Source organism: Camelus bactrianus, chromosome 32 (genome assembly GCF_048773025.1).
Source record: "Camelus bactrianus isolate YW-2024 breed Bactrian camel chromosome 32, ASM4877302v1, whole genome shotgun sequence".
NCBI classification, from domain to species: Eukaryota; Metazoa; Chordata; class Mammalia; order Artiodactyla; family Camelidae; genus Camelus; species Camelus bactrianus.
Window position 1 is genome coordinate 28,529,410 of NC_133570.1, and position 14,791 is coordinate 28,544,200.

Here is a 14,791-nt window from a genome sequence, read left to right on the forward strand (position 1 = left end):
GGGAAGACACTCGAAGGGCTCCTAGGAGATCCCGGGTGCTGCAGACAGAAGACGGAACCTCCCCACACTCAGAATTCCGGAACACGGCTGACTGTGTGGGGGAGGTTCGGGGCCGCCCTCCACGCAGCTGCCTGGTGTCACAGGTGTTCCCTGGCAGGGAGAAGTCCGCTAATTACCTCCCCTGTCCATGGGGAGGCACTAGATGCTACCTGCTTTTCCAGCACAACCCCCTCCTTTCCCCGGCAGCCCGCAAAGGGAGGGACTCTGGGAAGACACTCGAAGGGCTCCAAGGAGATCCCGGGTGCTGCAGACAGAAGACGGAACCTCCCCACAATCAGAATTCCAGAACACGGCTGACTGTGTGTGGGAGGTTCGGGGCCGCCCTCCACGCAGCTGCCTGGTGTCACAGGTGTTCCCTGGCAGGGAGAAGTCCGCTAATTACCTCCCCTGTCCATGGGGAGGCACTAGATGCTACCTGCGTTTCCAGCCCAACCCCCTCCTTTCCTCGGCAGCCCGCACTGGGACGGACTGGGGGAAGACACTCGAAGGGCTCCTAGGAGATCCCGGGTGCTGCAGACAGAAGACGGATCATCCCCACACTCAGAATCCCGGAACACGTCTGACTGTGTGGGTGAGGTTTAGGGCCGCCCTCCACGCAGCTGCCTGGTGTCCCAGGTGTTCCCTGGCAGGGAGAAGTCCGCTAATTACCTCCCCTGTCCATGGGGAGGCACAAGATGCTACCTGCTTTTCCAGCCCAACCCCCGCATTTCCCCGGCAGCCCGCACTGGGAGGGTCTCGGGGAAGACACTCGAAGGGCTCCTAGGAGATCCCGGGTGCTGCAGACAGAAGACGGAACCTCCGCACACTCAGAATTCCGGAACACGGCTGACTGTGTGGGGGAGGTTCGGGGCCGCACTCCACCCAGCTTCCTGGTGTCACAGGTGTTCCCTGGCAGGGGGAAGTCCGCTAATTACCTCCCCTGTCCATGGGGAGGCACTAGATGCTACCTGCGTTTCCAGCCCAACCCCCGCCTTTCCCCGGCTGCCCTCACAGTGAGGGACTCTGGGAAGACACTCGAAGGGCTCCTAGGAGATCCCGGGTGCTGCAGACAGAAGACGGAACCTCCCCACACTCAGAATTCCGGAACACGGCTGACTGTGTGGGGGAGGTTCGGGGCCGCCCTCCACGCAGCTGCCTGGTGTCACAGGTGTTCCCTGGCAGGGGGAAGTCCGCTAATTACTTCCCCTGTCCATGGGGAGGCACATGATGCTACCTGCTATTCCAGCCCAACCTCCGCCATTCCCCGGCTGCCCGCACAGGGAGGGACTGTGGGAAGACACTCGAAGGGATCCTAGGAGATCCCGGGTGCTGCAGACAGAAGACGGAACCTCCCCACAATCAGAATTCCAGAACACGGCTGACTGTGTGGGGGAGGTTCGGGGCCGCCCTCCAGGCAGCTGCCTGGTGTCACAGGTGTTCCCTGGCAGGGAGAAGTCCGCTAATTACCTCCCCTGTCCATGGGGAGGCACTAGATGCTACCTGCGTTTAAAGACCAACCCCCTCCTTTCCTCGGCAGCCCGCACTGGGACGGACTGGGGGAAGACACTCGAAGGGCTCCTAGGAGATCCCGGGTGCTGCAGACAAAAGACGGATCATCCCCACACTCAGAATCCCGGAACACGTCTGACTGTGTGGGTGAGGTTTAGGGCCGCCCTCCACGCAGCTGCCTGGTGTCACAGGTGTTCCCTGGCAGGGAGAAGTCCGCTAATTACCTCCCCTGTCCATGGGGAGGCACAAGATGCTACCTGCTTTTCCAGCCCAACCCCCGCATTTCCCCGGCAGCCCGCACTAGGAGGGTCTCGGGGAAGACACTCGTAGGGCTCCTAGGAGATCCCGGGTGCTGCAGACAGAAGACGGAACCTCCCCACACTCAGAATTCCGGAACACGGCTGACTGTGTGGGGGAGGTTCGGGGCCGCCCTCCACGCAGCTGCCTGGTGTCACAGGTGTTCCCTGGCAGGGAGAAGTCCGCTAATTACCTCCCCTGTCCATGGGGAGGCACTAGATGCTACCTGCTTTTCCAGCACAACCCCCTCCTTTCCCCGGCAGCCCGCAAATGGAGGGACTCTGGGAAGACACTCGAAGGGCTCCAAGGAGATCCCGGGTGCTGCAGACAGAAGACGGAACCTCCCCACAATCAGAATTCCAGAACACGGCTGACTGTGTGGGGGAGGTTCGGGGCCGCCCTCCACGCAGGTGCCTGGTGTCACAGGTGTTCCCTGGCAGGGAGAAGTCCGCTAATTACCTCCCCTGTCCATGGGGAGGCACTAGATGCTACCTGCGTTTCCAGCCCAACCCCCTCCTTTCCTCGGCAGCCCGCACTGGGACGGACTGTGGGAAGACACTCGCAGGGCTCCTAGGAGATCCCGGGTGCTGCAGACAGAAGACGGAACCTCCCCACACTCAGAATTCCGGAACACGGGTGACAGTGTGGGTGAGGTTTAGGGCCGCACTCCACGCAGCTTCCTGGTGTCACAGGTGTTCCCTGGCAGGGAGAAGTCCGCTAATTACCTCCCCTGTCCATGGGGCGGCACTAGATGCTACCTGCTTTTCCAGCACAACCCCCTCCTTTCCCCGGCAGCCCGCACTGGGAGGGACTCTGGGAAGACACTCGAAGGGCTCCTAGGAGATCCCGGGTGCTGCAGACAGAAGACGGAACCTCCCCACACTCAGAATTCCGGAACACGGCTGACTGCGTGGGGGAGGTTCGGGGCCGCCCTCCACGCAGCTGCCTGGTGTCACAGGTGTTCCCTGGCAGGGAGAAGTCCGCTAATTACCTCCCCTGTCCATGGGGAGGCACAAGATGCTACCTGCTTTTCCAGCCCAACCCCCGCATTTCCACGGCAGCCCGCACTGGGAGGGTCTCGGTGAAGACACTCGAAGGGCTCCTAGGAGATCCCGGGTGCTGCAGACAGAAGACGGAACCTCCCCACACTCAGAATTCCGGAACACGGCTGACTGTGTGGGGGAGGTTCGGGGCCGCCCTCCACGCAGCTGCCTGGTGTCACAGGTGTTCCCTGGCAGGGAGAAGTCCGCTAATTATCTCCCCTGTCCATGGGGAGGCACTAGATGCTACCTGCTTTTCCAGCACAACCCCCTCCTTTCCCCGGCAGCCCGCAAATGGAGGGACTCTGGGAAGACACTCGAAGGGCTCCAAGGAGATCCCGGGTGCTGCAGACAGAAGACGGAACCTCCCCACAATCAGAATTCCAGAACACGGCTGACTGTGTGGGGGAGGTTCGGGGCCGCCCTCCACGCAGCTGCCTGGTGTCACAGGTGTTCCCTGGCAGGGAGAAGTCCGCTAATTACCTCCCCTGTCCATGGGGAGGCACTAGAAGCTACCTGCGTTTCCAGCCCAACCCCCTCCTTTCCTCGGCAGCCCGCACTGGGACGGACTGGGGGAAGACACTCGAAGGGCTCCTAGGAGATCCCGGGTGCTGCAGACAGAAGACGGATCATCCCCACACTCAGAATCCCGGAACACGTCTGACTGTGTGGGTGAGGTTTAGGGCCGCCCTCCACGCAGCTGCCTGGTGTCACAGGTGTTCCCTGGCAGGGGGAAGTCCGCTAATTACCTCCCCTGTCCATGGGGAGGCACTAGATGCTACCTGCGTTTCCAGCACAACCCCCGCCTTTCCCCGGCAGCCCGCACTGGGAGGGACTCGGGGAAGACACTCGAAGGGCTCCTAGGAGATCCCGGGTGCTGCAGACAGAAGACGGAACCTCCCCACACTCAGAATTCCGGAACACGGATGACTGTGTGGGGGAGGTTCGGGGCCGCCCTCCACGCAGCTGCCTGTTGTCACAGGTGTTCCCTGGCAGGGAGAAGTCCGCTAATTACCTCCCCTGTCCATGGGGAGGCACTAGATGCTACCTGCGTTTCCAGCCAAACCCCCTCCTTTCCTCGGCAGCCCGCACTGGGACGGACTGGGGGAAGACACTCGAAGGGCTCCTAGGAGATCCCGGGTGCTGCAGACAGAAGACGGAACCTCCCCACACTCAGAATTCCGGAACACGGGTGACAGTGTGGGTGAGGTTTAGTGCCGCACTCCACGCAGCTTCCTGGTGTCACAGGTGTTCCATGGCAGGGAGAAGTCCGCTAATTACCTCCCCTGTCCATGGGGCGGCACTAGATGCTACCTGCTTTTCCAGCACAACCCCCTCCTTTCCCCGGCAGCCCGCACTGGGAGGGACTCTGGGAAGACACTCGAAGGGCTCCTAGGAGATCCCGGGTGCTGCAGACAGAAGACGGAACCTCCCCACACTCAGAATTCCGGAACACGGCTGACTGTGTGGGGGAGGTTCGGGGCCGACCTCCACGCAGCTGCCTGGTGTCACAGGTGTTCCCTTGCAGGGGGAAGTCCGCTAATTACCTCCCCTGTCCATGGGGAGGCACATGATGCTACCTGCTTTTCCAGCCCAACCTCCGCCATTCCCCGGCAGCCCGCACAGGGAGGGACTGGGGGAAGACAATCGAAGGGCTCCTAGGAGATCCCGGGTGCTGCAGACAGAAGACGGAACCTCCCCACAATCAGAATTCCAGAACACGGCTGACTGTGTGGGGCAGGTTCGGGGCCGCCCTCCACGCAGCTGCCTGGTGTCACAGGTGTTCCCTGGCAGGGAGAAGTCCGCTAATTACCTCCCCTGTCCATGGGGAGGCACTAGATGCTACCTGCGTTTCCAGACCAACCCCCTACTTTCCTCGGCAGCCCGCACTGGGACGGACTGGGGGAAGACACTCGAAGGTCTCCTAGGAGATCCCGGGTGCTGCAGACAAAAGACGGATCATCCCCACACTCAGAATCCCGGAACACGTCTGACTGTGTGGGTGAGGTTTAGGGCCGCCCTCCACGCAGCTGCCTGGTGTCACAGGTGTTCCCTGGCAGGGAGAAGTCCGCTAATTACCTCCCCTGTCCATGGGGAGGCACAAGATGCTACCTGCTTTTCCAGCCCAACCCCCGCATTTCCCCGGCAGCCCGCACTGGGAGGGTCTCGGGGAAGACAGTCGAAGGGCTCCTAGGAGATCCCGGGTGCTGCAGACAGAAGACGGAACCTCCCCACACTCAGAATTCCGGAACACGGCTGACTGTGTGGGGGAGGTTCGGGGCCGCCCTCCACGCAGCTGCCTGGTGTCACAGGTGTTCCCTGGCAGGGAGAAGTCCGCTAATTACCTCCCCTGTCCATGGGGAGGCACTAGATGCTACCTGCTTTTCCAGCACAACCCCCTCCTTTCCCCGGCAGCCCGCAAAGGGAGGGACACTGGGAAGACACTCGAAGGGCTCCAAGGAGATCCCGGGTGCTGCAGACAGAAGACGGAACCTCCCCACAATCAGAATTCCAGAACACGGCTGACTGTGTGGGGGAGGTTCGGGGCCGCCCTCCACGCAGCTGCCTGGTGTCACAGGTGTTCCCTGGCAGGGAGAAGTCCGCTAATTACCTCCCCTGTCCATGGGGAGGCACTAGATGCTACCTGCGTTTCCAGCCCAACCCCCTCCTTTCCTCGGCAGCCCGCACTGGGACGGACTGTGGGAAGACACTCGAAGGGCTCCTAGGAGATCCCGGGTGCTGCAGACAGAAGGCGGAACCTCCCCACACTCAGAATTCCGGAACACGGGTGACAGTGTGGGTGAGGTTTAGGGCCGCACTCCACGCAGCTTCCTGGTGTCACAGGTGTTCCCTGGCAGGGAGAAGTCCGCTAATTACCTCCCCTGTCCATGGGGCGGCACTAGATGCTACCTGCTTTTCCAGCACATCCCCCTCCTTTCCCCGGCAGCCCGCACTGGGAGGGACTCTGGGAAGACACTCGAAGGGCTCCTAGGAGATCCCGGGTGCTGCAGACAGAAGACGGAACCTCCCCACAATCAGAATTCCAGAACACGGCTGACTATGTGGGGGAGGTTCGGGGCCGCCCTCCACGCAGCTGCCTGGTGTCACAGGTGTTCCCTGGCAGGGGGAAGTCCGCTAATTACCTCCCCTGTCCATGGGGAGGCACTAGATGCTACCTGCGTTTCCAGCCCAACCCCCGCCTTTCCCTGGGAGCCCGCACTGGGAGGGACTCGGGGAAGACACTCGAATGGCTCCTAGGAGATCCCGGGTGCTGCAGACAGAAGACGGAACCTCCCCACACTCAGAATTCCGGAACACGGGTGACTGTGTGGGTGAGGTTTAGGGCCGCCCTCCACGCAGCTGCCTGGTGTCACAGGTGTTCCCTGGCAGGGATAAGTCCGCTAATTACCTCCCCTGTCCATGGGGAGGCACAAGATGCTACCTGCTTTTCCAGCCCAACCCCCGCATTTCCACGGCAGCCCGCACTGGGAGGGTCTCGGGGAAGACACTCGAAGGGCTCCTAGGAGATCCCGGGTGCTGCAGACAGAAGACGGAACCTCCCCACACTCAGAATTCCGGAACACGGCTGACTGTGTGGGGGAGGTTCGGGGCCGCCCTCCACGCAGCTGCCTGGTGTCACAGGTGTTCCCTGGCAGGGAGAAGTCCGCTAATTACCTCCCCTGTCCATGGGGAGGCACTAGATGCTACCTGCTTTTCCAGCACAACCCCCTCCTTTCCCCGGCAGCCCGCAAAGGGAGGGACTCTGGGAAGACACTCGAAGGGCTCCAAGGAGATCCCGGGTGCTGCAGACAGAAGACGGAACCTCCCCACAATCAGAATTCCAGAACACGGCTGAATGTGTGGGGGAGGTTCGGGGCCGCCCTCCACGCAGCTGCCTGGTGTCACAGGTGTTCCCTGGCAGGGAGAAGTCCGCTAATTTCCTCCCCTGTCCATGGGGAGGCACTAGATGCTACCTGCTTTTCCAGCCCAACCCCCTCCTTTCCTCGGCAGCCCGCACTGGGACGGACTGGGGGAAGACACTCGAAGGGCTCCTAGGAGATCCCGGGTGCTGCAGACAGAAGACGGATCATCCCCTCACTCAGAATCCCGGAACACGTCTGACTGTGTGGGTGAGGTTTAGGGCCGCCCTCCACGCAGCTGCCTGGTGTCACAGGTGTTCCCTGGCAGGGAGAAGTCCGCTAATTACCTCCCCTGTCCATGGGGAGGCACAAGATGCTACCTGCTTTTCCAGCCCAACCCCCGCATTTCCCCGGCAGCCCGCACTGGGAGGGTCTCGGGGAAGACACTCGAAGGGCTCCTAGGAGATCCCGGGTGCTGCAGACAGAAGACGGAACCTCCCCACACTCAGAATTCCGGAACACGGCTGACTGTGTGGGGGAGGTTCGGGGCCGCACTCCACGCAGCTTCCTGGTGTCACAGGTGTTCCCTGGCAGGGGGAAGTCCGCTAATTACCTCCCATGTCCATGGGGAGGCACTAGATGCTACCTGCGTTTCCAGCCCAACCCCCTCCTTTCCCCGGCTGCCCTCACAGTGAGGGACTCTGGGAAGACACTCGAAGGGCTCCTAGGAGATCCCGGGTGCTGCAGACAGAAGACGGAACCTCCCCACACGCAGAATTCCGGAACACGGCTGACTGTGTGGGGGAGGTTCGGGGCCGCCCTCCACGCAGCTGCCTGGTGTCACAGGTGTTCCCTGGCAGGGGGAAGTCCGCTAATTACCTCCCTTGTCCATGGGGAGGCACATGATGCTACCTGCTTTTCCAGCACAACCTCCGCCATTCCCCGGCAGCCCGCACAGGGAGGGACTGGGGGAAGACACTCGAAGGGCTCCTAGGAGATCCCGGGTGCTGTAGACAAAAGACGGATCCTCCCCACACTCAGAATCCCGGAACACGTCTGACTGTGTGGGTGAGGTTTAGGGCCGCCCTCCACGCAGCTGCCTGGTGTCACAGGTGTTCCCTGGCAGGGGGAAGTCCGCTTATTACCTCCCCTGTCCATGGGGAGGCACTAGATGCTACCTGCGTTTCCAGCACAACCCCCGCCTTTCCCCGGCAGCCCGCACTGGGAGGGACTCGGGGAAGACACTCGAAGGGCTAATAGGAGATCCCGGGTGCTGCAGACAGATGACGGAACCTCCCCACACTCAGAATTCCGGAACACGGATGACTGTGTGGGGGAGGTTCGGGGCCGCCCTCCACGCAGCTGCCTGGTGTCACAGGTGTTCCCTGGCAGGGGGAAGTCCGCTAATTACCTCCCCTGTCCATGGGGAGGCACTAGATGCTTCCTGCGTTTCCAGCACAACCCCCGCATTTCCCCGGCAGCCCGCACTGGGAGGGACTCGGGGAAGACACTCGAAGGGCTCCAAGGAGATCCCGGGTGCTGCAGACAGAAGACGGAACCTCCCCACACTCAGAATTCCGGAACATGGGTGACTGTGTGGGTGAGGTTTAGGGCCGCACTCCACGCAGCTTCCTGGTGTCACAGGTGTTCCCTGGCAGGGGGAAGTCCGCTAATTACCTCCCTTGTCCATGGGGAGGCACTAGATGCTACCTGCGTTTCCAGCCCAACCCCCGCCTTTCCCCGGCTGCCCTCACAGTGAGGGACTCTGGGAAGACCCTCGAAGGGCTCCTAGGAGATCCCGGGTGCTGAAGACAGAAGACGGAACCTCCTCACACTCAGAATTCCGGAACACGGATGACTGTGTGTGGGAGGTTCGGGGCCGCTCTCCACGCAGCTGCCTGGTGTCACAGGTGTTCCCTGGCAGGGGGAAGTCCGCTAATTACCTCCCTTGTCCATGGGGAGGCACATGATGCTACCTGCTTTTCCAGCCCAACCTCCGCCATTCCCCGGCAGCCCGCACAGGGAGGGACTGGGGGAAGACACTCGAAGGGCTCCTAGGTGAACCCGGGTGCTGCAGACATAAGACGGAACCTCCCCACACTCAGAATTCCGGAACACGGATGACTGTGTGGGGGAGGTTCGGTGCCGCCCTCCACGCAGCTGCCTTGTGTCACAGGTGTTCCCTGGCAGGTGGAAGTCCGCTAATTACCTCCCCTGTCCATGGGGAGGCACTAGATGCTACCTGCTTTTCCAGCCCAACCCCCTCCTTTCCTCGGCAGCCCGCACTGGGACCGACTGGGGGAAGACACTCGAAGGGCTCCTAGGAGATCCCGGGTTCTGCAGACAAAAGACGGATCCTCCCCACACTCAGAATCCCGGAACACGTCTGACTGTGTGGGTGAGGTTTAGGGCCGCCCTCCACGCAGCTGCCTGGTGTCACAGGTGTTCCCTGGCAGGGGGAAGTCCGCTAATTACCTCCCCTGTCCATGGGGAGGCACTAGATGCTACCTGCTTTTCCAGCACAACCCCCGCCTTTCCCCGGCAGCCCGCACTGGGAGGGACTCGGGGAAGACACTCGAAGGGCTAATAGGAGATCCCGGGTGCTGCAGACAGAAGACGGAACCTCCCCACACTCAGAATTCCGGAACACGGATGACTGTGTGGGGGAGGTTCGGGGCCGCCCTCCACGCAGCTGCCTGGTGTCACAGGTGTTCCCTGGCAGGGAGAAGTCCGCTAATTACCTCCCCTGTCCATGGGGAGGCACTAGATGCTACCTGCGTTTCCAGCCAAACCCCCTCCTTTCCTCGGCAGCCCGCACTGGGACGGACTTGGGGAAGACACTCGAAGGGCTCCTAGGAGATCCCGGGTGCTGCAGACAGAAGACGGAACCTCCCCACACTCAGAATTCCGGAACACGGGTGACAGTGTGGGTGAGGTTTAGTGCCGCACTCCACGCAGCTTCCTGGTGTCACAGGTGTTCCATGGCAGGGAGAAGTCCGCTAATTACCTCCCCTGTCCATGGGGCGGCACTAGATGCTACCTGCTTTTCCAGCACAACCCCCTCCTTTCCCCGGCAGCCCGCACTGGGAGGGACTCTGGGAAGACACTCGAAGGGCTCCTAGGAGATCCCGGGTGCTGCAGACAGAAGACGGAACCTCCCCACACTCAGAATTCCGGAACACGGCTGACTGTGTGGGGGAGGTTCGGGGCCGCCCTCCACGCAGCTGCCTGGTGTCACAGGTGTTCCCTGGCAGGGGGAAGTCCGCTAATTACCTCCCCTGTCCATGGGGAGGCACATGATGCTACCTGCTTTTCCAGCCCAACCTCCACCATTCCCCGGCAGCCCGCACAGGGAGGGACTGGGGGAAGACACTCGAAGGGCTCCTAGGAGATCCCGGGTGCTGCAGACAGAAGACGGAACCTCCCCACAATCAGAATCCCAGAACACGGCTGACTGTGTGGGGGAGGTTCGGGGCCGCCCTCCACGCAGCTGCCTGGTGTCACAGGTGTTCCCTGGCAGGGAGAAGTCCGCTAATTACCTCCCCTGTCCATGGGGAGGCACTAGATGCTACCTGCGTTTCCAGACCAACCCCCTCCTTTCCTCGGCAGCCCGCACTGGGACGGACTGGGGGAAGACACTCGAAGGGCTCCTAGGAGATCCCGGGTGCTGCAGACAAAAGACGGATCATCCCCACACTCAGAATCCCGGAACACGTCTGACTGTGTGGGTGAGGTTTAGGGCCGCCCTCCACGCAGCTGCCTGGTGTCACAGGTGTTCCCTGGCAGGGAGAAGTCCGCTAATTACATCCCCTGTCCATGGGGAGGCACAAGATGCTACCTGCTTTTCCAGACCAACCCCCGCATTTCCCCGGCAGCCCGCACTGTGAGGGTCTCGGGGAAGACACTCGAAGGGCTCCTAGGAGATCCCGGGTGCTGCAGACAGAAGACGGAACCTCCCCACACTCAGAATTCCGGAACACGGCTGACTGTGTGGGGGAGTTTCGGGGCCGCCATCCACGCAGCTGCCTGGTGTCACAGGTGTTCCCTGGCAGGGAGAAGTCCGCTAATTACCTCCCCTGTCCATGGGGAGGCACTAGATGCTACCTGCTTTTCCAGCACAACCCCCTCCTTTCCCCGGCAGCCCGCAAAGGGAGGGACTCTGGGAAGACACTCGAAGGGCTCCAAGGAGATCCCGGGTGCTGCAGACAGAAGACGGAACCTCCCCACAATCAGAATTCCAGAACACGGCTGACTGTGTGGGGGAGGTTCGGGGCCGCCCTCCACGCAGCTGCCTGGTGTCACAGGTGTTCCCTGGCAGGGAGAAGTCCGCTAATTACCTCCCCTGTCCATGGGGAGGCACTAGATGCTACCTGCGTTTCCAGCCCAACCCCCTCCTTTCCTCGGCAGCCCGCACTGGGACGGACTGGGGGAAGACACTCGAAGGGCTCCTAGGAGATCCCGGGTGCTGCAGACAGAAGACGGATCATCCCCACACTCAGAATCCCGGAACACGTCTGACTGTGTGGGTGAGGTTTAGGGCCGCCCTCCACGCAGCTGCCTGGTGTCACAGGTGTTCCCTGGCAGGGAGAAGTCCGCTAATTACCTCCCCTGTCCATGGGGAGGCACAAGATGCTACCTGCTTTTCCAACCCAACCCCCGCATTTCCCCGGCAGCCCGCACTGGGAGGGTCTCGGGGAAGACACTGGAAGGGCTCCTAGGTGAACCCGGGTGCTGCAGACATAAGACGGAACCTCCCCACACTCAGAATTCCGGAACACGGATGACTGTGTGGGGGAGGTTCGGTGCCGCCCTCCACGCAGCTGCCTGGTGTCACAGGTGTTCCCTGGCAGGTGGAAGTCCGCTAATTACCTCCCCTGTCCATGGGGAGGCACTAGATGCTACCTGCGTTTCCAGCCCAACCCCCTCCTTTCCTCGGCAGCCCGCACTGGGACGGACTGGGGGAAGACACTCGAAGGGCTCCTAGGAGATCCCGGGTGCTGCAGACAAAAGACGGATCCTCCCCACACTCAGAATCCCGGAACACGTCTGACTGTGTGGGTGAGGTTTAGGGCCGCCCTCCACGCAGCTGCCTGGTGTCACAGGTGTTCCCTGGCAGGGGGAAGTCCGCTAATTACCTCCCCTGTCCATGGGGAGGCACTAGATGCTACCTGCGTTTCCAGCACAACCCCCGCCTTTCCCCGGCAGCCCGCACTGGGAGGGACTCGGGGAAGACACTCGAAGGGCTAATAGGAGATCCCGGGTGCTGCAGACAGAAGACGGAACCTCCCCACACTCAGAATTCCGGAACACGGATGACTGTGTGGGGGAGGTTCGGGGCCGCCCTCCACGCAGCTGTCTGGTGTCACAGGTGTTCCCTGGCAGGGGGAAGTCCGCTAATTACCTCCCCTGTCCATGGGGAGGCACTAGATGCTACCTGCGTTTCCAGCACAACCCCCGCATTTCCCCGGCAGCCCGCACTGGGAGGGACTCGGGGAAGACACTCGAAGGGCTCCTAGGAGATCCCGGGTGCTGCAGACAGAAGACGGAACCTCCCCACACTCAGAATTCCGGAACATGGCTGACTGTGTGGGGGAGGTTCGGGGCCACCCTTCACGCAGCTGCCTGGTGTCACAGGTGTTCCCTGGCAGGGAGAAGTCCGCTAAATACCTCCCCTGTCCATGGGGAGGCACTAGATGCTACCTGCTTTTCCAGCACAACCCCCTCCTTTCCCCGGCAGCCCGCACAGGGAGGGACTGGGGGAAGACACTCGAAGGGCTCCTAGGAGATCCCGGGTGCTGCAGACAGAAGACGGAACCTCCCCACAATCAGAATTCCAGAACACGGCTGACTGTGTGGGGGAGGTTCGGGGCCGCCCTCCACGCAGCTGCCTGGTGTCACAGGTGTTCCCTGGCAGGGAGAAGTCCGCTAATTACCTCCCCTGTCCATGGGGAGGCACTAGATGCTACCTGCGTTTCCAGACCAACCCCCTCCTTTCCTCGGCAGCCCGCACTGGGACGGACTGGGGGAAGACACTCGAAGGGCTCCTAGGAGATCCCGGGTGCTGCAGACAAAAGACGGATCATCCCCACACTCAGAATCCCGGAACACGTCTGACTGTGTGGGTGAGGTTTAGGGCCGCCCTCCACGCAGCTGCCTGGTGTCACAGGTGTTCCCTGGCAGGGAGAAGTCCGCTAATTACCTCCCCTGTCCATGGGGAGGCACAAGATGCTACCTGCTTTTCCAGCCCAACCCCCGCATTTCCCCGGCAGCCCGCACTGGGAGGGTCTCGGGGAAGACACTCGAAGGGCTCCTAGGAGATCCCGGGTGCTGCAGACAGAAGACGGAACCTCCCCACACTCAGAATTCCGGAACACGGGTGAAAGTGTGGGTGAGGTTTAGGGCCGCACTCCACGCAGCTTCCTGGTGTCACAGGTGTTCCCTGGCAGGGAGAAGTCCGCTAATTTCCTCCCCTGTCCATGGGGCGGCACTAGATGCTACCTGCTTTTCCAGCACAACCCCCTCCTTTCCCCGGCAGCCCGCACTGGGAGGGACTCTGGGAAGACACTCGAAGGGCTCCTAGGAGATCCCGGGTGCTGCAGACAGAAGACGGAACCTCCCCACAATCAGAATTCCAGAACACGGCTGACTGTGTGGGGGAGGTTCGGGGCCGCCCTCCACGCAGCTGCCTGGTGTCAGAGGTGTTCCCTGGCAGGGAGAAGTCCGCTAATTACCTCCCCTGTCCATGGGGAGGCACTAGATGCTACCTGCGTTTCCAGCCAAACCCCCTCCTTTCCTCGGCAGCCCGCACTGGGACGGACTGGGGGAAGACACTCGAAGGGCTCCTAGGAGATCCCGGGTGCTGCAGACAGAAGACGGAACCTCCCCACACTCAGAATTCCGGAACACGGCTGACTGCGTGGGGGAGGTTCGGGGCCGCCCTCCACGCAGCTGCCTGGTGTCACAGGTGTTCCCTGGCAGAGGGAATTCCGCTAATTACCTCCCCTGTCCATGGGGAGGCACTAGATGCTACCTGCGTTTCCAGCCCAACCCCCGCCTTTCCCCGGCAGCCCGCACTGGGAGGGACTCGGGGAAGACACTCGAAGGGCTCCTAGGAGATCCCGGGTGCTGCAGACAGAAGACGGAACCTCCCCACACTCAGAATTCCGGAACACGGCTGACTGTGTGGGGGAGGTTCGGGGCCACCCTTCACGCAGCTGCCTGGTGTCACAGGTGTTCCCTGGCAGGGAGAAGTCCGCTAAATACCTCCCCTGTCCATGGGGAGGCACTAGATGCTACCTGCGTTTCCAGCCCAACCCACTCCTTTCCTCGGCAGCCCGCACTGGGACGGACTGGGGGAAGACACTTGAAGGGCTCCTAGGAGATCCCGGGTGCTGCAGACAGAAGACGGAACCTCCCCACACTCAGAATTCCGGAACACGGGTGACAGTGTGGGTGAGGTTTAGGGCCGCACTCCACGCAGCTTCCTGGTGTCACAGGTGTTCCCTGGCAGGGAGAAGTCCGCTAATTACCTCCCCTGTCCATGGGGCGGCACTAGATGCTACCTGCTTTTCCAGCACAACCCCCTCCTTTCCCCGGCAGCCCGCACAGGGAGGGACTCTGGGAAGACACTCGAAGGGCTCCTAGGAGATCCCGGGTGCTGCAGACAGAAGACGAAACCTCCCCACAATCAGAATTCCAGAACACGGCTGACTGTGTGGGGGAGGTTCGGGGCCGCCCTCCACGCAGCTGCCTGGTGTCACAGGTGTTCCCTGGCAGGGAGAAGTCCGCTAATTACCTCCCCTGTCCATGGGGAGGCACTAGATGCTACCTGCGTTTCCAGCCCAACCCCCTCCTTTCCTCGGCAGCCCGCAAAGTGAGGGACTCTGGGAAGAAACTCGAAGGGCTCCTAGGAGATCCCGGGTGCTGCAGACAGAAGACGGAACCTCCCCACAATCAGAATTCCAGAACACGGCTGACTGTGTGGGGGAGGTTCGGGGCCGCCCTCCACGCAGCTGCCTGGTGTCACAGGTGTTCCCTGGCAGGGGG